We start from the raw sequence: 27,519 nt of genomic DNA on the forward strand, positions 1-27,519 counted from the left end.
AACTGTATAGTACTGGCACAGAAGGAGAGATGTTGATCAATGAAATCTTATAAAAGACAAAATATATAAATACACATATTTATGAATACCTGGTTTTTATAAAGAAGCCAGAAATTTACTCTGGAGAAAAAGACAATATCTTCAACAAATGGTGCTGACAAACAGGATTAGCTGCATGTAGAATTCAAATAGACCCATAGTTATCATCTTGCATAAAACTCAACTTCAAATGGATCAAAGACCTCCACATATAACCAAATACACTGAACATGATAGAACACAAAATGAGGAATAGCTTTTAACTCATTAGAAAAGGAAAAGATTTTTGAACCTAACACAGTATAAGCTTTATCATATATATACATATATAGAAGTTGTCTTAGAGTTTCTCTTTCTACAAGAGACATCATGATCATTCCATCTTTTATAAAGAAAAACATTTCATTGGGACTGGCTTATAGCTCCAGAAGTTTTATTGTTATGGCAGGAGTTATAGCAGTGTACAGGATTATATGGTGCTGGAGGAGCTATGAGTACTACATCTGGAGTAGCAAGCAGACAGCAAGAAGTAAATGTAGCATTAGACCTGATTTCAGCATTTTAAACCTCAAAATCACCCCCTTCTGATGTACTTCCAACATTGCCACACCTACTCCAATGAGGCCACACCTCCCAATAGTGCCAGTCCCTCTGAGACTATAAGCTATTTTCATTCAAACTACCACAAAGGTGATCAAAATGATGGCAGAGACAGAGCTCCAAATGACCATTTCTTGTCACTAATAGAATCATTGGCCAAGGGGTCCCATGGGAAACCTAAACAATCCAGGCTGTTTCCAAGATTATAGGCTGCTCTCCACAAACTGACAGCAAGTTTCTATTGCTAAAGAGAACACCTGCATAAGTCATTGAACATAAAGATGTCAAGCTGGTGCGTATTCAGAGTCTCAGTCCTATGTACTAGTGTCTTTGGTATAAGAAGATATTCTGCACACTACCAAAATAGAAAAAACACCAACCCAGATCCAAACTCTTTGATCTATAACCGTGCATTGCCTGCAAGATATGGTATTGCAATACCATATGAAATACCATATGGTGGCATAATGCTTATGAAAGTAATTAACTAATAATTGTTTTGACTTAAAACCCATTCCGTTAAATGAAACTTGCACCCAACACTGATTAAAAGACCAGCACATGAGACTAAATATCCCAGGGACCCATGGCAAAAACCAAACACTACTTTTTTTTAAGTAGCAATAAAATGACTTCTAATCATATTCTATTATATTCATAGATAAGTGCCTTGCTCAGCAATTCGAAGAGAAGCTTCCTCCTGCAGCAGAAGGGCATGAATACAAAGACCCACAGCCAGAAAATATGCAGAGAATAAGAGACCTTGGAACACTCAGTGAGAAACAGAATATCTCCATCAAATCTGCCCTCAGTGCACAGGGATCCCTATGGAAAGGGAGGCAGAAAGGAAGCATAAGAGCCACAAGGGAAGGAGAACACCAAGGAAACAAGGCTCCCTAAATCAACAGGATCAATGTACATGTGAACTCATGGGGATTGAGGCAGCAAGTGCAGAGTTTACACAAGTTTGCTGCAGATGAAATTCTAGGCTGAGAGGAAAATGTCCAATGTGTGTTCATCACTAACCAAGAAGCTATCACCAGTTGATAACTACTTGCAAATGGCAAATGAAATTTTAGTTTTCTCCAAGGAAGTCTCATTGGGAAACAAATTTTCTTAAGGGTAAGTTGAATGGCCAGCAGTAAATGGCTGACAGAGAGCAAATTCTTCAACTGAGTATTCAGAGATTCCTTTTCTAATAATATCATGTCAAGGCTTTTCTTTTCCCTCTTTATTTTCCAAACTATTCATCTTATTTTTATGTTTATTGTATATTTTTCTGTCTTTCTATATATTTTTCTGTCTTTCTATTCTGCAGCTCTTTTGCATATATGATACAGCTTCTAGTTTAGTGTTTTTGTAGGATTTCTGAAGGTGTGAATCTCACACTCTCTGTGAGTGCAGTCTCTGTGTCTATCTGTTTCTTATGCCTTTTCTTTGTGTATTTTCCTTCTGTTTGTTTTCCATTCTGGTATATTAATTTTTTAAAATCATATTATATTATATTAATCCCTTAGACGCCTGTTTGATTTCGAAGGAGAGACAGAAAGGGAGTGGATCAAGATGGAAGTAGGGTGTGGTGAGTAACTGAGAGGAATAGAGGAACTGGAAACTGTAATAAGGACCTATAATGGGAGAAAAAATTTGTTGTAAATAAAAAGAAAAAAGAATCAATGGTGCTTTTTAAAAGGAATATAAGGGTGTGCATGTTGGGTTTATTCACAGGCAACAACATTTATTTTGGTCGAAGGAATATTGATTGGTTTTCTAAAGACCACAGAAAAATATATTGGAACATATTGTTTGTTTTGTTTAGAATTCTAGAGATCTCTTGACTCTAGTGTCTCTGAAACTTTCTATGTTCATCTCTCAACTTGAGGCATAAGGATGCTCCTTTAAAAGTCTCAATTTTATCATTTGGTGCACTGGGTTCTCTAGTTTTAGCAGCTCTTTATAGTTAAAAATTAATTGTATGCATGTATGGAAATACCCTAATGAAGTTCTTTTGTACAATGAATGTTCATTAATTAGAATATATAGAGCAAAAATAATTCTAATCCAACAATAATTAATATTGGATTCAATTTTTTATAATGTTTTTTATCTTCTAAAAGATAATTTTTATTTTAAAATATAGAAAGTACACTCTTAATAAATAATAAAACCTTCTTGCAATTCAATAATAAATAAACAAAATAGAGCCTTTATATTCTTGTGCGGTGTCTGCCTGCAGCGCCATTGCTTCCTGACTCCTCAATACCCAATTATTTCTTTAAGTACTAAGCCTGAAGTAGACACAGTGTACTCAGAATTGCTTTGCCCATTTCTCAAGGTCACCCAGTCTTCTCAAATCCTTTTATAATCATAACACAGAGTCATAGATAAGGATTGGAAGCAGCTTTATGTTGTAGTTCTGCTCTCCCTGAGGATATGGAAAGAAACATTCAACTCCTTATCAAGCCCTAACAAACTACAGTTCTCCCAAAGTCTAACCTAGGAAGCCAATGAGTTCATTTGTGAGTAAAAGTTTATGTGAAGGAGTATAGATCTCCCTCTAGAGTTACACCAAGAGAAAGTCTTGTGCAGTATGGATGCAGACTTCCTCACAGCTGCATAGATGGAGTCCTCTATTCCATTCCTCTTTTATATGTTATGTATGTTCTGGTATCTCTGAAGACCAGAGGAGGCTTTGTGCAATTAGTGGAAACCCACATATAAATGATCAAGAATGGCAAGAGTAAATGGCTGTAATCTCCTGTGAGAGTCCAGTACTCATCCCCTTCTCTCTTTCTCTGAGGGAACATTAACGGACATCAGACATTCTTTTACAATCACTCATGGATGATTACTGTTATAACCAGAGGACACCATAACACTGTACTTAGAAGAAGATGCAGAAAATAAATATCAGAATGGAGACAGTGAGGTGTGAGGACGGAAAGGTATATCATAAGGATCCTTACTCTGGTAGACATCTAGGCTCATTTTTTTCTGAAAACCTTCTACAAAACTTTCTAGTACATGCTTAGTATTATCCTTTTCAACTCCTATACCACAGTCATAAGAAATTCTTTTGTAGACAGTTATTTGTCCAGCAATATGTGAGGTACAAGATACGCAGGGTAAGTACCCTTCGATGGCTTCAAAGTATGCCCTGCAACAACAACAACAACAAAAAGTCTCAACTTACAAGTGAGTTTTAGGAGAATAAAACAATATTTCTTAGAATATTCACTACTGAGACTGAAACATAGGGCATGCTGGAGAACAAGATGTATAGTAGCAAGAATATTGCCTCATCTATGGTTGGCATATCACATTTATCCAAAGAAAGGCTTATGTTTGCTATTCCTTTATTGCTGATTGCACAAGTGTCCACTCTCTTCAGTGCTTATAGCTCTTTATTACTTTATGTTTATAAAAAGTTATTTACCATATACATGAACATGTGTGCATTCGTGCGTGCATGAGCACAGGTACATACCTGCCTTTGTGTGAATGAATGCAGAGGTGAAAGGATAACATTTGGGTATTGGTTGACTTCTGCCACATTGTAGGATTTGGTGACATAATTCAATCCTTAGATATAAGTACTTCCAGCCTTTTAGCCATCTTGCCAGTTCTCATATCTTTTATATCTTCTCAACAATTACTGATCTCAGTACCTGCAGTTCTTAATAGCACTTGTTCCATTGGGCAAAAAGGACTTAGGTATTTACTATGCAGTGCACCAAATGGTCTTGGAAATCACTTAAAAACAGTTTTTATACTTCAGCTTCTCAGAACTACCTTTCTCCAAAATGTATCATTCAACTTTCTCTGCTTGTCAGAATCCAGGCAATGGTTCAAAGTCTGAAAAGTGTTTCTTGACTACATGTAAAATGATCCATCTTTCTGTTATACTTATGATTATACCTAAGGGAACCTTGCCATGATATTAAAATGCCCATTGAAATAACCTTTACTGTAATACTCAACCACAATGAAGATACCTTCTCAAATATCCAAGATCATAGTGACAATATGATATACTTGCCCCTGATTGTACTTCTGATTATTAGCTCTGTCTCCTCTGAACTAATTTCTTGAAGACTTTTCATGTATCCTCTCTATTCAAATCATGTCAAAACAGTAGTAACCTGAAGCATTCTTCTCTTGAGTCTGGTGACAAAATGTCACCATCTATTTAAGTGTGTTATTTGCAAAGACTAGCAAAGCTTCAAATGTATCATTGGAATATAAATATTTCATTAACCATTTATTCAAACAGGGATTCAGGTTTATTCCATGTCAATAAATATCTCTAAGTCATCTGCCCTTCCATTCTGCCATGTGTCTTTCTACTTCAGATTGTTCTTCATTCACTTTGAGCCTTCTCTGTCATATTATCAAACCACCCACTTGCAACCATCAAGGTCACCACAATAGTGGCTACCATATTAACCTAAAAGGATAAATAGTTCCCTTCAAGGGATTCTAACTATAAGTAGCAAATTAGTAATTCTTGTTTTTTCAAAGTATAAATAGCAGTGTAAGACTTACATGAATCTAATACTGTTGAAGTGTCTTGTGAAACAGAACATAGTTGAAGATGTTTCCCTAGGATCTAATTGTATTAGCAGCATTCAAACACAAGAGGCACTAGGAGAGTCACGATACATAACAATACAAACACCCATGTGTGCAGTATCATATCATCAACATACAAAGAAAGTGTAATCCTTTTGTTGTCTAGAGATGTTCATATCTATTATTGAATCATCTTCCCTTGTGGACCTGAACATGGGAACTCAAATCACAACAAGAAGCTGTTACAATTAGTATGTGTGATCATTATCACACAGAACAAAGGTGTTCAAAGTCTGCAATCAATGAAATAAAAAACCCAGTCTCTTGATACCCTGGGGTAATCACAAAAAGAAAAAGGACTGAGGGAAGAATTTACCAGTCAAGGGCAATTGGTCTGATATATCTGTGGTACATCTGTGATAAAAGCGATTGATTGTAAACTTTTGGCATGAGTCCCTGAGATTTTCCTATTTGTGTACTTCTAGTAGGCTCACCCTCATTCTGTCTGAGAAATTAATTCCATGCAATCCCTTCAACAATATTGACACATAAATCTGCTATCTTATCAATAAAGAAAGGAGTTGCTAAAATATCACTCAAGATAATAAAGAATACACAATGAAGTTGGAATTTGAACACACAATCAGAGCCCAAGGATCCCTGCTCTTAATCGTACTACGAGTTTGCTTCCTACACAATCTGTCATCTCATGAAAAGTTTCCTTGCTGAGACAATGGGCAAAGGCTTAAAACCAGAACGTAACCTGTAATAAATTTCATGTATTATCATTTCATGATGATTAAGCTTGTAGCTATTAAGTACTACCAAAATATTAGAGCAGGTTTCAGCACCTGCTGTTATCTCTACTACAAACTGTATGCATGGCTTGAAGCAAATCACTTTCTCTTCCTGACTCTTATTTTTCTCACCTATAAAACGAAGCATCTTCTGTGATTTTGCTTAAGCTTACTTTCTGCTCCAGGAGCCTATGATTCCTATGCAAATGTAAGGGCTATTTATTAAATGGCTCAGAGGCTCTACTAAGAAGTTCTTAAAGACTTTAAATTTTGTACACTGAATGTCTGGATTTAGGAAGGGTTATGGAGAATGCCAGATTTGAAGAAAATTAATAATGCTAGAAGTATTTTTAATATTTATTTCTTCTAAATTTTCAGAGGAAAAGTTCAAAGACACAACTCCATTCTTGTCTTCTAGACAGAAACCCAGAGCTGAAGAGGTAGGGAGAATTTATTGAGTGTCCAGAGATAGCTTAGGAGTCCCCTGAAATAACATGATCAAGCTTCCTAAAATATGTAATTTCAATTTTAGTAATGGTGGGTCTGCACTACTAGCTGCAGCTGCCAAAAAAATAGTTGACATTTATTACAGCCTCAGACATGGAAAAAAAAATTACTCTTCACATGAATACATTTGCCTCAAGCAATGATAGTCTCAGAGGGAAATCATAACCATAGAGAAAATGCTACTTGACTCCACCCACATCCTGGGAAACCTACAGACACTGAAAAAGAAATAATTAGCATTCAGAATTCTTTCTCTTTTGCTTAACTTATTATAATTGCCTTTACTGGTTCTCTGCCTATATGTCTTACTCTCCTATATGTGCTAGTGGCCTCCTGTTGCGAACACTTCTTGTTGTCTTCCCAGGCTGTCTCAGACTGAACATGGGGCAAGCCAGGATGATGCCAAATAGTTGATGTCAAATACCTGATGCTCACGGGAGTAATCTCCATGTACTTTTTTCATGGCACCTAGTTGATAAGTTATTTTGCTTTATCATCTTCAAGACAAGACAAACTTAAGGTAGGCTCACTAAAGATCCAGAAGTCCCCAGCAAGCTGGAGTAAGCCCAATCACTGTGCCAAAAGTGCACCTGTTAGTACATTTTGCATTAGCTTCTGTGGTGCTGTAAGAATAAACCTGCCAGATCTCTTGCAGAGAAGTAATTGAAAGAGAAACCACACTGCTCTGTTTTTAAATCCATATCACACTTGTACCAGGCCCACTCTTTCTATGAACAGCTCACAGAAAAATGACTACGAAACAGGGGTGATAATGTAACTGTCACATTCTTTTGATAGTTAATTACAGGCTAAGGATACTCCGTGGTCCTAAACACATTTTCTTAGTAAGATAAGATAAATTGATGAAAATATACTTCCTTCTTTCTCTCCATACTAAACATCAGACCCCACAGCAATGTGACTGCAGTTCTTTACAGATATATTTCTGCCTAATCATATCCTTACACATGTAATCATGGCTTTGATTTCAACTTATCAAAGAACCAGTGCAAACCCAGCTTCCCTGCCTTCCCTGTTTCATTTATGTGCTCTTTTCCATGGTTTCTGATATGATTTATGATACTACTTACAAACACCAGTTTATTTCTCCTCCTCTGGGAGAATTCAACTTGAGATAGTTCTCCCCCTTCAGTCCATAACAGACCTTAAGTCTATACTCTGGCATTTCCCCAACACATACACACAAATCACATAGCAGCACTTTAATAAAAAATACTTGACATGTGTTTTACCTTGTATGTAGATACAGAATGTTTAACACTAACTTATATGGGAAAGATTCAAAATTTGAGAGAGAAATCTGTAATAACGTTAATGAACATTTGACTAAGGACTAAGGAGGTTCATCTTGTACCTCCTTATTGATGAAGAAGAGCCATTTATCCAGGTCAACAAGTGCCCCTTATCCAGTCCAACAAGAGCCATTCATCTATGGCATCAATTTCATTCCATGAAGCTCACTATCACAGCCACACCCAAAACTTGTAGCTTACACATATTGCAGTCATGGGATGTTATGTTTCACCTGGATAAATAGACATAACCTGTTGGGAACCGAGCTGGCCCACGTTTGGGGGCCAAAAATGTTGGGAACCGAGCTGGACCCTGTTCAGGCACCAAAAATGTTGGGGCTTAGGCTGCCCCACTTTGGGCAGCCTAAAATGTTGAGGCCTCTCCACTCCATGCTAGGCCGACACTGTTTCCCGGCCCAAGCTGCCACTCTGGTCTGCAGGTCAGGGTTCAGCAAGAGAGAGAGTGAGGACAGACTTGAAGAATGGAGACCAGACAGAGTACGATTCAATCCTGTTTATTCTTCAGTCTCTCTTCCTAGTCCATGTGCCAAGTCTTGAGTTTCTAGTCTCTAGTGCCTAGTTCCTAGTTGTACTCCTCTTGTTCTCTTCTGAGTGTCTAATGTCTACTCCTGCTCCTAGTGTCTGAATCTCTGTTACTCCAAATTGTTCTCTAAGTTGTACTCTCTAAAGTGTCTGATTCTCTGATCTCCAAATTGTTCTGCATTGTTCTGTCCTAATTGTTCTGAACTCTCCTGTCTGCCTCTTGCCTTTTATATGTCTCACTTCTAAGCCCTGCCTTTAGGTCACGCCTTTAAGTCATGCCCTTAGGTCTTGTCTTTAAATCTGATCTCTAAGTCACACCTTTAAGTCACACACCTTTAATCTCACACACCTTTAATCTTACACACCCAAGGAAAGTCCTGGGTATCTAAAGCAAGATGTTATCAGAGTGTGCTCAGCTGTTGTAGGCTATTGTAATCCAAGTCTCATGTCAGGGCATATGGCTCAAGATGGCTGCAAAGCTGATAGCCGCTTTCTGCTAAAAGTCGGCTCCCAACAATAACCCTCCAAATGATCAAAACAAAACCTTGAGATAATGCTAACAAATAAAATATATAAAATTAGTTTTTACGTCTGACAATATGACCACAAGCCATAAGGATGGTGACACTGTTGCATCTGAAAAAAGAAGAGCTTTCTCTCTTGTGAGACAAATGAACAAGAGAAGATTAAAATATCAACACTGAACAATAGACTTATTGTCTGCTAGAGGCTTGGACAAAAATATGAGATTTCACACCTTTTCCTGTGATGTGGAATTTACTTCAGTAATTCATTTTCCTCACTTACTACTTAGCACATAATGTTGTAACTTCTTTCTTGTCACATAATATTTTGGCAGCCAGCAAAATTAATACAAAAGTTCTCATGATGATACAATATGACTCAATGGTCTTCCCCCTTGAAGCATTGTTCACATTAGGTATATAATACAATTCTTATTGTTCACCTTTACCAAATTTTTGCATCTGCATGTAGAATTATGGAGAATGAAGATATAAAAAAGAGACCATTATATAGATAAACACTAATATCTAGATGCTGACCATCCTACAAATTCCATAAATTACAGTGAGAAACATATTTCTTTTGTTCCTGTGAAGGCTGCACTTGAACTCATAGTTCTTCTAAACCTGGGATCCAAAATCATCCAATAGAATTATTGCATACAAAAATTAAAGTAGTCTTGGCAATAGGAGCTTGTAATTTTAGAAAGGTTAAAATGAATTCAATCTTGGTGGCAAGGTCATATTTAGCTAAAATTCCAGCCAAGAATAATAATTATAACAGTCAAGATGGAAAAGATGCCTTGGGGTTTTATAAGCCTCCAGCTCTTTGGTACAGGCACCCTTATGGGCAGAAGTGTAAAATGTGAGTCCAGTGGGTAAGAATAAGTCAAAATCATTTCTCATATTTATAATCACAAAATAGTAGATAAAATAAGATCTCCCTTTGTTTTATAGAGATATTTGCCAACATTCATATTTTTTGTAAAAAAAAAAAAAAAAAAAAAAAACAAAAACAAAAAAAAAATCTTACCACATCCCCCACCCCCATTTTTGCATACACAGCTTCTGGGTTGACAGCATATGGATCCAAGTTCCTAAGTATTAAGATAATATCATTTTAAAAATCCAACGACACACAACAGGAGTCGAGCCAGAAATTACTCACTAGGAGAGATGCTGGAGATTCAATCAAGTACCTTGTGGGGAAGAAAAGAATCAGCAAGAAGAGGAAGTTCTAAGAAGGACTCAAAACACAGTTCTTCTTTGGCCCATTAGGGTTCCATCTACATTGTGCATTAGTTGCTACTTATCCACTGCTGTCATAAGAAGGAAAGACCTATCTGGGCTCACAGTTTGAGAGTGTAGTCCATTCTACCTAGAAACTGCAAAGATGAGAAACACTTTAGCTATAGCAGCAGGTGCACGAGGCAGTTGGCCATATTGTATCTAGTCAGGAAACAGAAAACAATGCTTGTGTAGATTTGGCTTTCAACATTTTCTTGTTTATACAGTATGAAACTCTAGTTCATGAGACAATTTCATCTATATTCAAGATGGTTTTCCTTCTACCATTAAACATGTGTAAATGCCCTAAGGGACACACCATACTCAGACGCGGTGACAATGAAGATGAGCATTTCAAGTCACTCCGTAACAACTTAGTCTCACCAACCTCCAAAAGCATAGAAGCAATGCTGAAACTTATGCTATACGGGCATATCTTTATGCAATGACCTCTCAGGACCTGCTTGCAGATCTGACCCTTCAGCACACTGCCCACAGTGAGCACTTTTCCAGAAGCATACTCGCCCCTTCTTCAGTTTTTACATTTTATGAGTGCATAACCAGTACATGTAGATGACCCTCCAATTCTGTTTCCTAATAGAAACTCTGTCTCCCCCTACACATCACCACCACGATTATATTGACTGTTTTGCACCTTTCTATTTCCAGTGGGGTTGTATTTTTATAAACCAGGGCTTTTGTTTAGAAAGGTCTTTTTTTTTTTTTTTTTTTTTTTTTTTTTTTTTTTTTTTTTTTTTTTGGATAACCGTTGCCCAATTTTGACCTATTTTTCTCTGCACTGGTCCACTTCTCCCTCAGGGTAGCCATACTGGTTGTATACCAGACTGGACTGGATGGAGGGAGGGAAGCTCAGCTGAGATGGGGAAAGGCAGAATCTTGGTCAGAGGTGAGTGTGAGGCAAAAATGTACTTCTAGCAACAGCTTCTGAAAACTGGTTTGATTCTTGAAGAGAGGAGTATTTATGCACCTGGGGAGGTGGCTTCAGTTTCTGGGGAACATTTGTGTGGCTGTGTACCAGTGGTTAGAGAGAAGTGTTGAAAGATGCTTCATTTGCATATTAAGGGGCTGTTTGTTGGGGTGTGGCTTATAAGAGGAAACAAGGAAAGTGAAGCTGAGCAGTGGACTTTATGGCTTCAGGTTGGAAGAGGGGAGAGAGCCAGCTCCTGCTGTCTTCATCTGAGGTATCTAGGGTTGAAGCTCTCCTTGACCCTTCCTTGATATACTGAGCCAATACAGTGCCACATATGCTCACAACGTAGTGTTTTCCCCTCAGTTGTATTAATCTCTTTATCAACTACATCTATTTTCTTTGTACTTCCATTGCCTACAGTAGTCATTTTTAAAATTTGTTTGCTCTACTTGCTGCTCTTTCTCACTGTAAATCTGACAAAAGTGACGAGTAAATATTACACAGCCTAACAGTACACTCTCTTGAAGTTTCTTTCAACAAACAAGTCAGTCTATTATATTTGAACTCAGTCTCTTTCAAGTACTCAGGACTAGAGAGTCATGTACTTAAATTATTTGAAGAATATAACAGTAATAGTCCCTGGCCCAATACCTGATACAATCTTTGTTCTGCTGTGAAATATTGTGAGCACCCCCTTTGCTATCCACATTCTTATGGGTGTCCTCATCTTTGCAACTCCCTCCAGAATGTCCCATTAAATTCTGCCAATAACACTTGAGGGCTTTTCTAGGATATCACTTTAGATTCTGGCATACCATTTCTATTGAACAAGTTATAAAGACCTAAAAATAAAGATATTATCAGATTTATCACAGCAAAAGCCTACTTCTTGGTAGCGATTTCTGTATTATTTGTTTTTCTACTGTGACAAAAATGTATGATGAAAGTAAATTAAGGGGAAATGGTGTTATATTTTCTTATCTAGCCCAACATGGTCAGGGAGGTATGACATCAAGAGTGGTCCTAGCTGCTGCAACTGCAGCATGAGACAGCTAGTCTTATTGAATGCACAATCGGGAAATATAAAGTGACAAATCTTGATGCACAAGCTTGCTGTCTATTTTTCTTGTCTATTGTATCTGTTACTCAGGCTCAAGTTCAAAATGGATACTCCCTCCTGAGTTAATCCTCTCTGGAATCAACTTCACAGATGCCATCATGGATATGCTTCCTAGGTGTTTCTAAATCCAGTAATAAAAGAAGATAGGCAATCACAGCAGTACTTCCTGGTAAATCCCATGAGGGGATGATTCATGAAAAACTACATAATAGACATATGGAAACATTGATGGTCATAACTCCTCTGAGCTTCCTGGGTCAAATATGCAAGGAAACAAACTGCTGTACCTATGACTTCTAGCACCTAAGCAATGCCAATAAGCACAGAAGAGAGTCCTGATACTGTAATTGAATAAAGATAGGCAATGCTAGGTGCTCTCGGATTTATAGTTCATGGTGGTCAGTCTAAATACACTGGAGACATTTTCCATCCCTTTATATCATTGCTAAAGAGACTTGTGGAAATGATTCAATGTCAAGGTGATTTTTACCTCCCAGTGTATAGTTAGCAATATTTAAAGAAATTTCTATTTACATAACTGGATGAGTTGCCAATGATACATCCTGAGTATAGAACAAGGGTGTAAATGAATATCCCACAGCCTTCTATACCTCCAAAACAATGGGATGCATACTTCAAAGCATCATTATATCTTATGGTTGCAAATCCTAGAGTATTATAATATCTTTGAGGTTCTCAAATGACAATAATACAGAAACTCACTTGGCATTCTCATTGGAAAAACATTACCCTCTCTAAGTACACAGTGTGACCAAGGTCCAGAAACTGTTTATCTTCTACTCACCAACAGCAACAGAAAGGGAGTCACCAACAAAGAGAGGGCTACCTGATAACTCATTTTAGCTTTGACTTTAGCACAAATATGCTGGATATAGAGCCCAAGGTTGAAACTAGCTATCTTTCCTTGTTTCAAAATGGAAATCATTTTCATTGATTGCCTATAAATTTTAACAAGGCACGAAATGTCATAGTCCTCATGAGTGGTTTTATATGTCAATAACTTAGTCCAATCTCAGTCACATTTTAATAAATATAGACATCATGATATTGGAAGTTATTTAATCATTAAGGCTTTTTAAAACACTGAAATATTATTAGTTACTTTATCAGTAAATGGAATTATGGGTTATTTTCATTACTAATTGATTTTCTGAACTTTCTAATTGCTTTTACTATAACTGTATATTAAAAACTATAAAACTGACAAATGCAAATATTTTAATATGCCGTAAGTTAGAAACAGAGTAAATTGCATACACAGAGGATATGGATTCATTTACTTTTGTATTATATGGACTTCTGCTTGGGAAATTTACTTCTATTAAGTATTATATGCACTTCTATCTGTGCCATAATCATGGGGGTGGAGTGAATAATTCTATGAGATTAAAAATGAGCTTACAAAATGTAACTTTGTCTAAACTTATTCAGTTGTTTGAAGGGCTTCCCCCCACACCCTCACAACTTTTCTGGAGTTTCTCTAAAACCCCACAGACAATTCCTACTCTATCATATTGAAAAATAACCTTGTCATTATTGAAGATAATAGCCTTCAGACTCCTGTTCTGATAATCCCTTGCTCGAAAGTCTTATTTTGGGAGAAGAGTGTGATTTTTTTTTTCTTTTAGAATGGGATATTATTCTATGTTGACTAGGATCTCATTATACAGTCGTGTGTAGCCCAGGCTAGCTTCATTCTCCCACAAAGCCATATGCCTCAGCCTCCAGAGTGCTGGGATTATAGGCATGCACCATTTTTTCTGACTTCATAGTTTGAATTTGGACCCAAATAATTTGCCTGTATTATTATTCTCCTCCCAAATGTGTGGTTCACAGTCCAGGTTTTACAGTTATTCAAGTATGAATTTCCTATCACCTGATGCAGCATGTTGCATGTGGTATAAAGCAGTAGGCACTTATTTGGTTTGTATAATTCCGACCTTAGGGCTCAGGTGCTAACTGACTGCCCTCTTCTACAGTTGAGAAAGGTGGTTACATGTTGGAAAGACTGTCTATGCTTAGCAGGCACATTCATGTTTAGCGTTGGTGACCTCTGTTTTTAATTTACCTGATTTTCCACAGTATCGACTGCAGTTTTGTGTGTGTGTGTGTGTGTGTGTGTGTGTGTGAATAATTCTTTATTTACATCTCAAGATCAAAAGTCGCTTACATTAAAGCCCTTCCTACGCATACATTTATGAGCTGTATTCACAAAATGTTCAGGAACGTTAAAAATCCCTGACATGAAAAATGTGTTGCATCACAAGGTTTTAAGATGAACCTAGAAAATAAATATGTAGCTCTGCTCTTGGGAGCAATGGTAGGCAAACAGCTAAACTGCTGCTGTACAGGGCTTAAGCCTGCCTCCAACAGGTGTTGCTGTGAGCCATCGGAACAGTGAGCTATTCTTGCCATCTACAGGCCACAAGCTGTACTGCTAAGAAAGGCCTGCAGCCTGCTGATTAGAGGAAGCTGAGTCATACTCAGACATTCTTATGCTGAATAAGAATGATAATATTCACTGGACGCAACTGAAAAAATAATTAAAATCACTTCACATGTCTATTGCCTTTACCCAAACTTGTCTAAACACCTTATTTAATTAAAACTAAAATGCAATCTTTTGTGTCTTTCATTTTATTGCTCCCTCCAGCCCTTTTCCCTTTATAGTTATGTCTACCTCAAGAATAAGCTATGGGATCCTACAATCTATGGGATCTCTAATATTTATTTCTGTGTGTTTTCTCGACCAGAATATTGTCTGATATGTGATAAAAGAGTTCATAAAGATTGATTCATTAATGATTCAGATAATTAATGAATAAATGGATGAACAAATGATGTGACATGATAATTATATTTTAGATTACTATTCAAAATTATTTATAAAAAGTCTACAGAAAAAGTTGTGTCAAGCATATATGATATGTTAATTTACTTATTGTAAACATGTATATGTGTGTATATTTACATATACAGAAAGAACATATTTGTATGTGTAAATAGTCTATGATTTTATAAATCAGATGTTTTGCAACTTGTACAATACTTGATTATGGTCTACATTTTTATTAAAAATCTAAAATCCACATATGTATAATCTTGTAAATTAACACTTAAGGTCTCACTCCGACACATTATAAGACAGAATACTCTGCAACAGTCATTCCTTCTGTAAAATAATAAAGGCATCAAGGCCAGTTATCACTTTCTATTTGTTTTGTCCTTTCTGTGATTGACAGCAAAAATCTTGTCAAATAAAATGAAAACAAAGGAAATAATATTTGCATGGTGTTATTATGAAGGAAAATAGAAATTTGAGACCAATATTGTTTCTTTTTAGAGACTTGAATTCTCTTATCGGTTTTCCTTCCACTAACACAATTTGAGATAGATACACTTTCTGTTTCTAAGCTTAATTATATTTTAAAATATGGGGTTATTATTCATTGTGTAACAAGTCTTGGGCACCAAGCACCATGCTTGGAATTTTCCTGATTATCACATTTAACCTGAGATATTTATTGATATGCTCATGTCATGTATCATTAAATTAAATTCTGGGGACATTATTTTGCAGTATCACCTTGCAGGTCAGACAGTGTCACACCAGAACTGGCTTACACTGGAAAGAGATAATGCCCTCAGTGGTGTCACCTTGGTAGATTTAAGCCAGCCAAGGTGGAAATATTCACAATATATAAACAGGCAATCCTCTTCCCAAAAACTATGACAGAGTTGAAACTATATAAAAAAAAATTGGCTTTCTTAGCTTTACATTCTCTTTCATGACTCAAATATCCTTATGCCCACACTCTCTTCTACTTTATCACCTAACATTACCCTCTATTAATGTTCTGAGTAATTAATTAGTATTAATGCTACACTGTGCCTAGACTTATACATATGTGTACATGTACATATGTATATGCTGAAATTCACATATGAAGGGGAACAAGCAGCTTCATTTTATTCTGAGTTTGGCCTCCTTCTCATAAAAATGGTACTTTCCAAGTCCACTCATTTTACTGCAGATTTCACGATATCATCTTTCGGCATATCTGAATACCACTCCATTTTGTATACGTATGGCATTTTCATTGTCTATTCATCTTTTTTCAGACACCTAGTTTGATCCATTCCCTGACTTGTAAATAAGGCAGCAATGAGCAAGGACATGCAGGTAGATGCCTCTGTAGCAGGTAGGGTATGGAGTCCTTTGGATATAGGCCTGGACGTGCAAAAGCTGGAACATCTGGTAGTGCATTTTAATTTCTTGAGAAATATCCAAGCTGATTTAATGTGTCTCTGCTGATTTTCCTTCCCTCCAGCAGTGAATAAGGGTTCTAATTTCTCCACATCCCTTTAATATTTGTGGTCAGAATTCATGATGATAGCTATTCTTACTGGGGTGAGGTAATATCTAAAAATTATTCTAATTTGGGTTTCCCTCATGAATAGGGATGTTGAGCACTTAAATACTTACTTGTTCATTTGTGTCTTTTTTTGAAAAGTGTTTATTTTATTACCCATTTTCTTATTGGCAGTTTTATTTCCTTGGTGCCTAATTTCTGCAGTCCTTAATAAATCCTAGATATTCACTTCCTATCCAAAGCTGATGTTTTGTTTTTTTTTTTTTTTTCATTGCTGTTATTGGCTGCATACTTCTAGTCAGATAAAATGAGAACCAAGTGGGGACAGAATTTATGATCCTCATTAACATAAGGCATGGGGCAAGTAAGCATTTTAGGTAGATCCAAGAATCAACTAGGTATAAGTACACAAACAAAAGCTGAATCCAAAAAAACGTTTCTTTCCCTGTTGCTACCCACACTCTTGTAATTTCTTCCCAAACATTACACCTTCACTTTTCCCTGAAAACATCCAGGGACCTGAACTTCTTCAGTAAATGTCTAAGCTTGGAGAGTGTACCACACAGTGCTACAGTAGCACAAGAAACAGCTTTGCAGTCAGGAGGAATCACTCTTCTCAGTAACATCCAATCTAGTGTGAGAAGACAGGACTGAAGTGGCAGAGATGGTAGTGCAGAAGTGAACCAGAGGGCTTGGTTAGTATATGATATAAACAAGTTAAAGTTCTCTGTGCTTCAGTTTACTGTTTTATGCTAAAGGGGGATTATGACAGCTAATACATCTTAAAATTTTTATGAAATTTTTACAATTTTGAAAATATTTACCTCTTAATAAATACCGAGCATACATTAGCCACTACCTTAAAAGAAACAAGTTTAACTGCATTCTTCACTTAGACCTATGAAGAAAACTTACCATATAATAGGGTTGAAGTTAAATTGGAGCATTTTAGATAAGACAATCAATAACAAGCTCTTACAGGAATCAGATAGAGAATGAGATGGGGTCCCTCTTGACAAAACAAGAGGACACATTTTTAGGGGAAAAAAAGTGAAACTGGGTCCAGTGAAGCAAAATACTAAAAGGTAAAGGACAAAGGTGAAAGTTAAGCACTTGGTGCACAGGGGCACTGGCAGCTATAGTGCATAGGCTGAGGGCATATCGGTGCATGCAAGGATGCAGAGGCTTCTGGTGTTTCTACTTTATTGTAAAGGCAAAGTGCAATGTGGATCTCCTCCTTATACTCTTCGTATCTTGTTCTTATATAACAATCAATCTTTTTGCCTCCCCTATCCCCAAGAGATCTCATGAAAGACAAGAAAATTTCATCAGTGTGAGAGTCTTCCTGTTATTGATTTTGTGGGAGTGTTCAAAGATAATGAGAATTTATTTGGGAACTAGTATTTTCAAAACACCCCAAGTCTTTTCTGGATAGAATCTTTGTCTTTCATTTCTGAATACTTGGTTTTACTAAGAATGTACAAACCCATTGATGGTTTCTGTAAAACTGTACACTAATGAATGAACTTTCTATAGAAACTTTCCAACTCTATCACCATATCCAAACAGATTTTTTGAATCCAGAATGATTAATATATGGAATTAAGAAGAAATGAAATACTACCATTCTACTAAAGCTACATAGCAATTAAATGACCGGTAATGACAGTCTGCTACAACCATAGATAAGAATCTTATTCAACCATCACCAGAGAAGCTTTCATTTGCAGTGGATAGGAACTAATATAGAAACCCACAACTGGACAATATGCAGAGAGTGAGAGATTTTGAAATACTGAGTCCTAACTGGGATGTCTTCATCAAAACCCTCCCCTTGGGGCTTAGGAAATTATGCAGAATAGGAGGTGGAAAGATTGTAAGAGCCAGAAGTGATGGAAGACACCAAGGAAATAGTATCTTTCAGACACAGCAGGACTTTTGCACACAAACTCACAGGCATTTTGGCAGCATGCAAAAGGTCTGCATAGGTTTAGATGGGTCCCAGCTCTGAAAGGGGAAAGTAGACATGGGTTCTTACATTTAATCAAAATGCTATCTGCAATTGATAGTTGCTTATGAAGCAAAAATTAATTCTCTCTAATGATGTCTCCCTGGGTATACAAACCACATTTAAGCATAGGCCCCATGCATAGGAGCCGTAGATAGCCAACACAAAACAAATTCAATAGAATTTTTGGAGATATTTTGTTCTATAGGACTTTGTTTAGGTATTTTCTGTCTCACTGGTCTTTAGTATATATATTATGGTTTCTGATTTTGTATCTTTATGAGTTTTGTTTGTATATGTGTGTATGTTTTGTATTTTTCTTTGGTTTTTATCCTTTCTTGTTTGCTTAGTTAAGGGGGGGAGTTGGGTTAGTGGAAAAGTGAGGAGATGGGAGGGGCTGAGAGAAGCTAATAGAAGGGAAACCATGATCAGAATGTACTTTATAGATTTTTTTCAATTAAAATATTTTCATCATTTTGTTTTATTGAAAATAGATTTTTTTCTCATATAATATATCCTGAATCCTGATTATAATTTCCTTTGCACTAGTTTTCTCAGCTCCTTGCATCATCTCCCCTCTGGATCCACCCCTTTCTGTCTCTATTTAGGAACAAACAAGATTCTATGAGATAACAACCAAACATGACAAGACAAAATGTAACAAGATGAACCAAAAGCTATCATATTGAAATTAGAGATGGCAACCCAACAGGAGAAGAAAAGTCCAAAGAGCAAGCACAAGAGACGGAGACACACTCATTCTCAACATCAAGAGACCTATAAAAATAATAATCTAATGGTTTTAATGTATATACAGAAGAGCTGGTGCATGATAAATTATTTAAATATTGTATAATCTATCATTTATTGTAATGGTATAATTTAATATTATATTCTAATATATAGTATATGAGAATGTTAATATTCTCATATACATACATGAGAATATATACATATCATGAGAAATGTTTGCTTTAATTTTCCAAAAATCTTTCCCTGTTCTGTTCTCACATTTTCCATCTCTCAGAAGTCTTCCCTTTTGATAGAATCATGGGAAAATTGTCATGAGTCCAAAATCTTAAGGAAAGATCTTAACATATATATTCTTATTTTTTTTTTCATCTGACTATTTAAAACTCACTTGCTGGGAAGGCGCTTTAGAACATTGTGCTTGCTTTATGAGTGGAGAAAACCTTTAGTTTAAAATTGATGTAGGTTTATTGTTGAGTCTGACATAGTATAGCCATGTCTCATAATGTCTCAGGTGTTCTCCCACTGTAGTCACTCACAACACTGATCAAGAGAGCCATTTATGATGTAGTGTTGATGAGCCAGACACACTGCCTACTACATTAAAATGGCTACCTTGACTTAATTTTTAGGTAGTCATTTTAAAAATATTAATTTATTTGGTATGTGTGTGTGCACAAGTACCACATGTGTCCAGGTGTCTGTAAAGGCCAGAAAAGCATGTTGGATTACCTAGAACTGTAATTATAGTGGCTGTAAGTTACCATGTAGGTGCTGAGAACCAAACTCTGGTCCTCTTCAAGAGCAGCCAGTACACGTAACAGCTAAGCCACATTAGCATCCTCCTAGTCATATATATTTCTCTTATTTTATGATTATACTATGATAACATCATTATATTATGACCTCAATTTTTCTCCCTCCCAGCCCTTTGTATATTCCTCCTTTCCTTCTTCCAAATTCATGACCTCTTTTTTTTCACTAATTATTTTTCCATGCACACATACACACACACATACACACACACACACACACAATCAAAAACAGGTAAGACCTATGCAAGTCTTCCCAAATGAAGAATTTTTGAAAAGATAGCAAGGTAGAATTCTCATTGTGGTAGGAAGGTGGACAGGCTGAAGACTCACGTCTTAATTAAACTAACTCTAAATGTTAATGCTCGAATGAAAGAAAACTAAATCTTGATTGGTAGAAGATATCTGGTCCTGAACTTTCTTAACACCTTAATGTTAATTCCTTAATGTTACTCACTCCTCCTGAAGCATTTCTTCCCCCCATTCCTTCTCTTCTCCCTCCTGCTCCCTCTCTCTACTTCCCCTTCCCTCTCCTCTGGACCATAATTCTTATTCTTCAATTCCTCCTCTTTCTAATCATACTTCCTTTTCTTTTTTTCTTTTTCTTTTCCCTTACTTCCTACTATACAGCTAATAAAATGAGAGTTGAGAATTTTTTTAAATTTTTTTTAAACCTAGTGCTAATCTTTACTGTCACCAAACTCTCTTTGAAGTCAGTTTTCACAAAGTGATATTTAGAGACAATTTTCTGGGCAACAGAGGATTGTCAATAACTGTTGTGGAATCCATGATACGGGGTCTTAAAGGTGGAATTGCTAGAGAAAGTGTCTGTACCAAACTGATGTTATCCTGACCTTATAAAAGCCATGCAGGTGACTGTCTTTTTTTGTCCTCTCAAATTGCTACAACAAGAGGCAATGACAATTTGGTTTTGCCTGGTCTCCCAAGTCTTGCATAATGTTGCTAGTCTCTTCTCATTTTCTGGCAGATTGCACAAAGTTGCGTTGAATTTGCAAAAAAAGACAAAGGACAACAATGGTCTAAGTGGCTGTGAGACTGCCTCAGTAAACTTTGCTGCCAGAACCTCTCACCTTACAGTAATGAGCACATTTGAACTCTTCAGTGTTGTCACTGCCTGCAACTCCATTCATGTTACTTTGAAGATAGAAGCTGCCCCGTCTGCAATCAAGACAAAACATAAAATAATTAAGAAAGATGGAAGAAAAACAAAAATATTCTAACAAAGAATATTTTCTATTCCTAGGAAGGCTGGCTTGGCTTCTAGTTTTACAGCTGTTGATTGCCCTGGTCATTACTGAACAGCTTCTCAGAATTTCTCAAGGTTCCGTTTACTTGTATGTAACTGGAGTCTACTCTCCTTCCTTTTATCTAAGGATTTCACTGAACTCTGAGACTGCCAATATACAATGAAGGAAGGTTTATTGTATCTAAAAGTTTCAGTTCAAATCTTGCCCCTATCACCTTTGGTTTGTGATGGGGAAGAACATTACATCAGGGTATATATGGTGATTCAAGTGGTCACTTCACAGAATCTTGTAAGTAAACAGAAAGAAGAGACCAGAATTCTGCAATGTCCTTCAAAAGAACAGGCCCCATGACTTAAGACTTCCTATAGAACCATCCTCTTCAAAGTCCAGGAACTTCAAGTAGTACCAATGCCAAGACTAAGCTCTTAACACATAAGCTTTTGGCAGGTAATTCAGATCCAAACTAAAGCTGTCTCAAGGGATGGGACTTGTCCTTGTTATGGTTACTATTGCTGTAATTAAACACCATGACCAAAGTAAATTATGGAGGAAAGACTTTATTTCACTTATACTTTCGGGTAACAGTCTATCACTGAGGCAACTCAGGGCAAGGAATTCAAGTATCTGAAGGCAGGAGTTGATACAGAAATCACAAAGGAGTGATTATTTTCTTTCTTCCCATGGCTTACTCAGCTTGTTTTCACATAGACCATAGGACCTCTATAACAGGTATAGTACCACCCACAATAGATTTGACCTTATGCCATCCATCACTAATGAAGAGAAACCTTTATATGACAAACTCTTAAGGAGATTTTTTTTTTCAATTAAGTTTCTCTCCTTTAAGATAGCTTCAGCTTATGTCAAGTTGACATAACATTTCCCAGCGCAGGGCTTTTCCAAAAGAGGCCAACTCACCATTGTTACTGTCTTAGTTAGGGTTTTCATTGCTGTGCACAGACACCATGACCAAGAATTCTTCTTATAAATATGATATTTAATTGGGGTTTGTTTACAGGTTTGGAAGTTCAGTCCATTAACATCAAGGTGGGAACATGACAGCATCCAGGCAGGCAGGCTGCAGGAGAAGCTAAGAGTTCTACATCTTCATGTGAAGCCTGCTAGCAGAATACTGGCTTCCAGGCAGCTAGGAGTAGGGTCTTAAAGCCCACACCCAGTGAGACACTTACTCCAACAAGGTCACGTCTCCTAACAGTGCCACTCCCTGGGTCAAGAATATACAAACCATCATGGTTATTAAAGAAGGCCTAGGCTTTTGAATCAAAGAGAATCAGGAGAGCAAAAAATCTTTGACAGCAATATAGATTTTTATGAACAAAAGCTCCATTTTCTCTTTACTTTTACTAGAGTATGTGCACTCTGCAGTTTATTTCTAAATTTGAGGTTTATTATCTCTCTAAAGAACATAATAAACTTCATTTTTTTTCTTATCACAACATTTCCTATATAGACTCTTTCAAGTTATAGTCCAGACTTTCAAGACTCACCGATGGAGACAAACAAAAAGGGGGCAGAGGACCTTTTCTTCTAGGGTGTGCATTCTCTCCTCAGTAGAGAAATGCAAACCTCGCTTTTCATTCCTGTAGGTGTCTTTCCATGATCAGGGTAATATTATTCTTGTCTAAGATGTGGAAACCAATTCTTAAGACAAGTGGCTTCTTGGCCAAGGACAAAGTTATCTTTCTTAAATTGAAGTTCAAGGATTGAGAGCAGAAATTACCTTGCCAACGGAGCTCAGTCTGAAAGGGCTCATTCACTGGCAGAGATCCTCAAAGACATCTCCACATAATGTGACTCCAAGTGGCATATGAGTATTAAACTTGTTCCAAACAGACTCACCACATCTTCATCCGCAGGAGGGAGTTTTCGATACCAAGTAGACCAAATGTTTCTAGTGTTCTTGGTTTTGGTAGTGTAAAATCTACTTGGACCGTGAAAAAATTATAAGAGGAGATATATTCCTTTATCTGGGTCAGTAAAGCGAAGTTAATTCTCATGACATCACTGTTGTTGTTGTGAGTGCTGTTTGTTCTAGCCGTGCAAGTACACCTTAGTAGTAGTAGTAGTAGGTACTAGTAAGTTGTAGTAGCAGCAGCAGCAGCAGCAACAGTAGTAGTTGTTGGGCCTTGGACCAGCTAACTCCATTTAACCTGCCACCTTCAGTCAAGTAGCACACAGGTAGAGGGCGTGATTAACAAGTCTCCACCTCCAGAGATTAAAATATTAATGAGTTATCTAAAGCCCGGGGGTGTAGCTAATTAAGTTATCCCATCCCCTTTTCTCCTTCCCTATAAAAAGTCAGGGGAGACTGGCTTTTTTGGGAAAGCACATACCATCTATACCCATTCACCACGCCATGAACAATAAACGCTTTGGGAAACTCCACATGTCGCCTGGGCCTGTCTCCGCCAGGTTCCCAGCCGTTGGAACCTCGAACTGCAGTCTTCACCGCCAGCCCACGGTGGCTGTGTGAATGTGGGACCCTCCTATGCCTGCGGTGTGGGAAGTCCGGCCGGACCCCGGACCACCGTGGGACCCCGCCGCCGGACTCCCTCCCCCACGTGAGGTTTTTTTTTTTTTTTTTTTCCCACAAGTAGTAGTAGGTATTATTGTGGTTGTTATTATTACTGCTATTGAAGTTTAAAATAATGACAGTCAAATCACAGCTAAGCCAGTAAGAACACAAGAATATAGTACTCCGTCACAGGCAGGTTGCTTCCACTGGGTGAGGAGTCCCAGAATAGTTGTCTCTTACTTAGGGAACAAAACTGTGCTGTTACTCAATCTGCACAGGAGGTGTGCTTCGTTATTCCCAATATGGCACTGGGAACCAGCAAAGTCCTCGAGGAACTTCTGGTCCTTATTGTGTGATGAAAGCTAGGAAACACTGTTTTAACTGTTAGCAAAGGAATTAGCAGCAGCAACAGCAGGACATACCAATCTGGTGGCAAGAGAGAGAAGGCTAAGCCAGCAAAGGACAAGAATAACCTTTTTTTTCTTTTTAATTCCAATATCTAGACAGCTACTGGAAAGTCCCACCCAAAATCAGGGTACGTTTACCCACTAAAAGCAAGACAATCAGGACAATTCTTCAAGCAAATCTCCTACTCAGGTGATTCTAATTTTTTTTGAGTTGATATTAAACTAAACATTCACAAAGAGCTAAAGGCATCTGAGGAGAGCTGGGAACAGAAGAAGTAACTTCCCCTTGAGAGAGCACCAGTTGATTCTCTGGTGACAAATGGTCAGCCCTAGAATACACACACACACACACACACACAAACACACACACAAATAATACAGACTGAGCAGGTTATTTTTAGGAATACATGTCTATATCCCTATACACATGTGTACCCAACAACAACTAGTGCAAGAAGATGCCATGGACTTGAAGGAGAGGAGGAGGAGTGGTATATGTGAGGATTTGGAAAGAAGAAAAGGAAGGGGAAATGTTGTCATTACAAATAATCTCAAAAGTTAAAAAAAAAAAAAAAAACTAGCCATAATGATGAATTATACTAACCTGTGAACCACTATACCAGTACCGTGGCCATCAGTGATCTTCCTATATATTAAACACAATATGCATTTTGTCCTAAAGTGATTTCAAAGACAAACTGAAATTTATAAAGTTCAGAATTCTCTGGGTAGAAAATTATTCTTGTAATCACTCTCACTGAAATGTAGCTTTGTGGTCACAGGTTGGCATTGCAATGATCAGTGGGAAGAAAATCTGAATTGGGATAGTATTATTCCTATCCAATCACATCCAGGGGCAAAGACATCAGATAAAGTGGAAGATCCCTTCAACCCACCTTGACCTCCTTGAGCACTCACCACAGTGACTATCTCTTGGGGAAAAAAAAAAAAAACATTTATTTTCAAAAACATGCAAGGCTACATATTAGCCTGGCAGGTATCTTAAGAAAAATAGACATAAAACCACACTGGCAGAGTGGACTACAGTTATATTTGCTTAAAAATCTGTGGATAAAACCTGAAGAATCTTGAAGTAATGCTTCAATTTCTATTTTTTGTACTAATATTCCTATGAATACTCCTAGGTGTCCTTGTCACCATGGGCTCAGTTAGCTGGGGAAAAAAAGCCAACATGAAGATTTCTTTGTGAAGAAAACAAGGTGACGTTAAAAATGGAACTCTAGTAAAGAAACTGTAGCCTTAGCTTTCTATGAAAAGGAACTTGTAGACAAAACCCTTGGTTCCATGTTTTCTTCCAGTTAATAGTTTTGCAGATCATGTTTCTTATATGTCATTCTTCATATTGGTTCTTCAAAACACTGAAACTGTTGTCCCAGCTAGCTTTAGCTGTCAATGACATTGTTGTTTAAGAGAGTCTGAACTGGAAGATTTCCCAGATCAGGTATAGAAATTGACATCATTGCTGACTCATGTGAGAAGGACCATCTCTTTTCAGGCAGTGTCATCCTTGGCCATGGAAGTCATGGGCTATATATAGGACAACTAGCTAAATGTGATCTTCATAGAGAGAAAGAAAATGAGCAAACTGGTTATCAGCATACCTCTATATTTCTGCTTCATTTCTAGTCCTGGATTCCCTCAAAAATGGACAATGACCTATACATATGAGCCAAATAAGACTCTCACTTTCCAAGTTCCTTTTTGGTTATGATGATTATCATGGCAGCAAAAGGAAACTAGCAAAATGTATCTACTTACTCATCAGTTACTCATCAAATATCTTCTTATATTTGAATGGGAGAAAGGGTGTTTTTCTTTTAAAAGAAAAGAAAACAAAGAAAAATTAGCTTGATATTTTCCCTACTACTATACTTACGTTTAGTCACATTTTGGGATCTTGATAGAAATGGATAAGAAATATGACATATAGTTATACACAAGAACTCATTTAAGCCTGATTTTGGAGAAAATAGAAATCGGTTTCTGGTTGGGTATTAATTGTATGTGTAAATTTATAAAAAAGATTTAAGGTATACTGCTAAGTGCTTGTACACTTCATCTATGAAAATTCCTTTATTGTTAAGAGAATGGGAATCTAGTTTGATGACCTTTGTCACTTGAATAAACATAAAAAGTTTAGCAATAAATAAAATACTTAAGAAAATTGGTAGTCAAATCCATGAATAAATGCATGCTCAAGATAATGGAAAAAAATCAAATTGGATATTAGAAATAAACTTTTAGACAAAAGTCAAACTGAGGAGCAAAACCAGTAAGACTAAAGAATGTAAGAGGAGCCCAGGGAATCCCAAAGAAATGAAAACTTTGGGTCAAGACACATTTATCATCCTAACTTAATCTCTGTTTCCTGTACTCTCTAGGATTAATCTCAAAATCAAGTCAGCTTGCCGATTTGAACATTGTAAGAGGGGTGGTAGTTAAGGATTGTAATCTGAAAGAATATGCTCACTTCACTTAACACAACACATAATACACAGATATATTTGAAACACATTAATTTAATTATTAATCTAATTTATTAAACATTAACTCTGAGTTTTTATTATTGTGATATGTTTGGTTTGGGGGATAGCATTTTGCTTTGTTTTCCACACTGGCTTTGAACTCACTTTGTAGATAAACTGGCCTTCTGCTTTTTATCAGCACTCTAGGCTTAGTGAAGAAAAGGTCTGAATAAACCAAAGGTGACAGTATCCACCTTTATCATCGTGTCTGACACATTGTTCCCTTCATTGAATAAAAACATACCTAGGTTGCTTCAAACTATATTTCAGCAACTACTTTCCCCAATTTACTGAGAATTTTCCTACCTTGTAAGAAGAGCCCCAGGTCTCTGAAAAGTAAACCTTCCTGGAACAATTCAAGAGTCTTAGCCCTTCTTAGAATCTAGATCATTCAACAAAATTCTATAAGCAATTGTTTTGAAGCAGGAAGAATACCTCAGTATTTCACCCTGTACCTGATGGCAATCATGCCTATACAATCTCTTTTTATTGCCCTGTACATATAGAAATGAGTTTCTCCTAAAGGTAATATAACCAGGATCCTGGGATACCCATATATGAACTGGTT

The 27,519-nt window shown here is 36.9% G+C and overlaps 1 long non-coding RNA gene across 2 annotated transcripts in view; it reads right to left on the reverse strand.

Annotated features, from left to right (window-relative positions):
• Window positions 1-27,317, reverse strand: part of LOC143442965 (uncharacterized) — a 127,657-nt gene extending 100,340 nt beyond the window's left edge. For both annotated transcript variants that reach the window (XR_013111591.1, XR_013111590.1), the window contains exons 1-2: window positions 27,258-27,317; window positions 21,286-21,373 (exon numbers count right to left, since the gene is read on the reverse strand). This is a non-coding gene — a long non-coding RNA (uncharacterized LOC143442965). The remainder of the gene's footprint in view (window positions 1-21,285; window positions 21,374-27,257) is intronic.
• Between the last annotated feature and the right edge of the window lie 202 nt (window positions 27,318-27,519).

The sequence above is a fragment of the Arvicanthis niloticus genome, chromosome 7, assembly GCF_011762505.2.
Source record: "Arvicanthis niloticus isolate mArvNil1 chromosome 7, mArvNil1.pat.X, whole genome shotgun sequence".
Lineage (NCBI taxonomy): Eukaryota > Metazoa > Chordata > Mammalia > Rodentia > Muridae > Arvicanthis > Arvicanthis niloticus.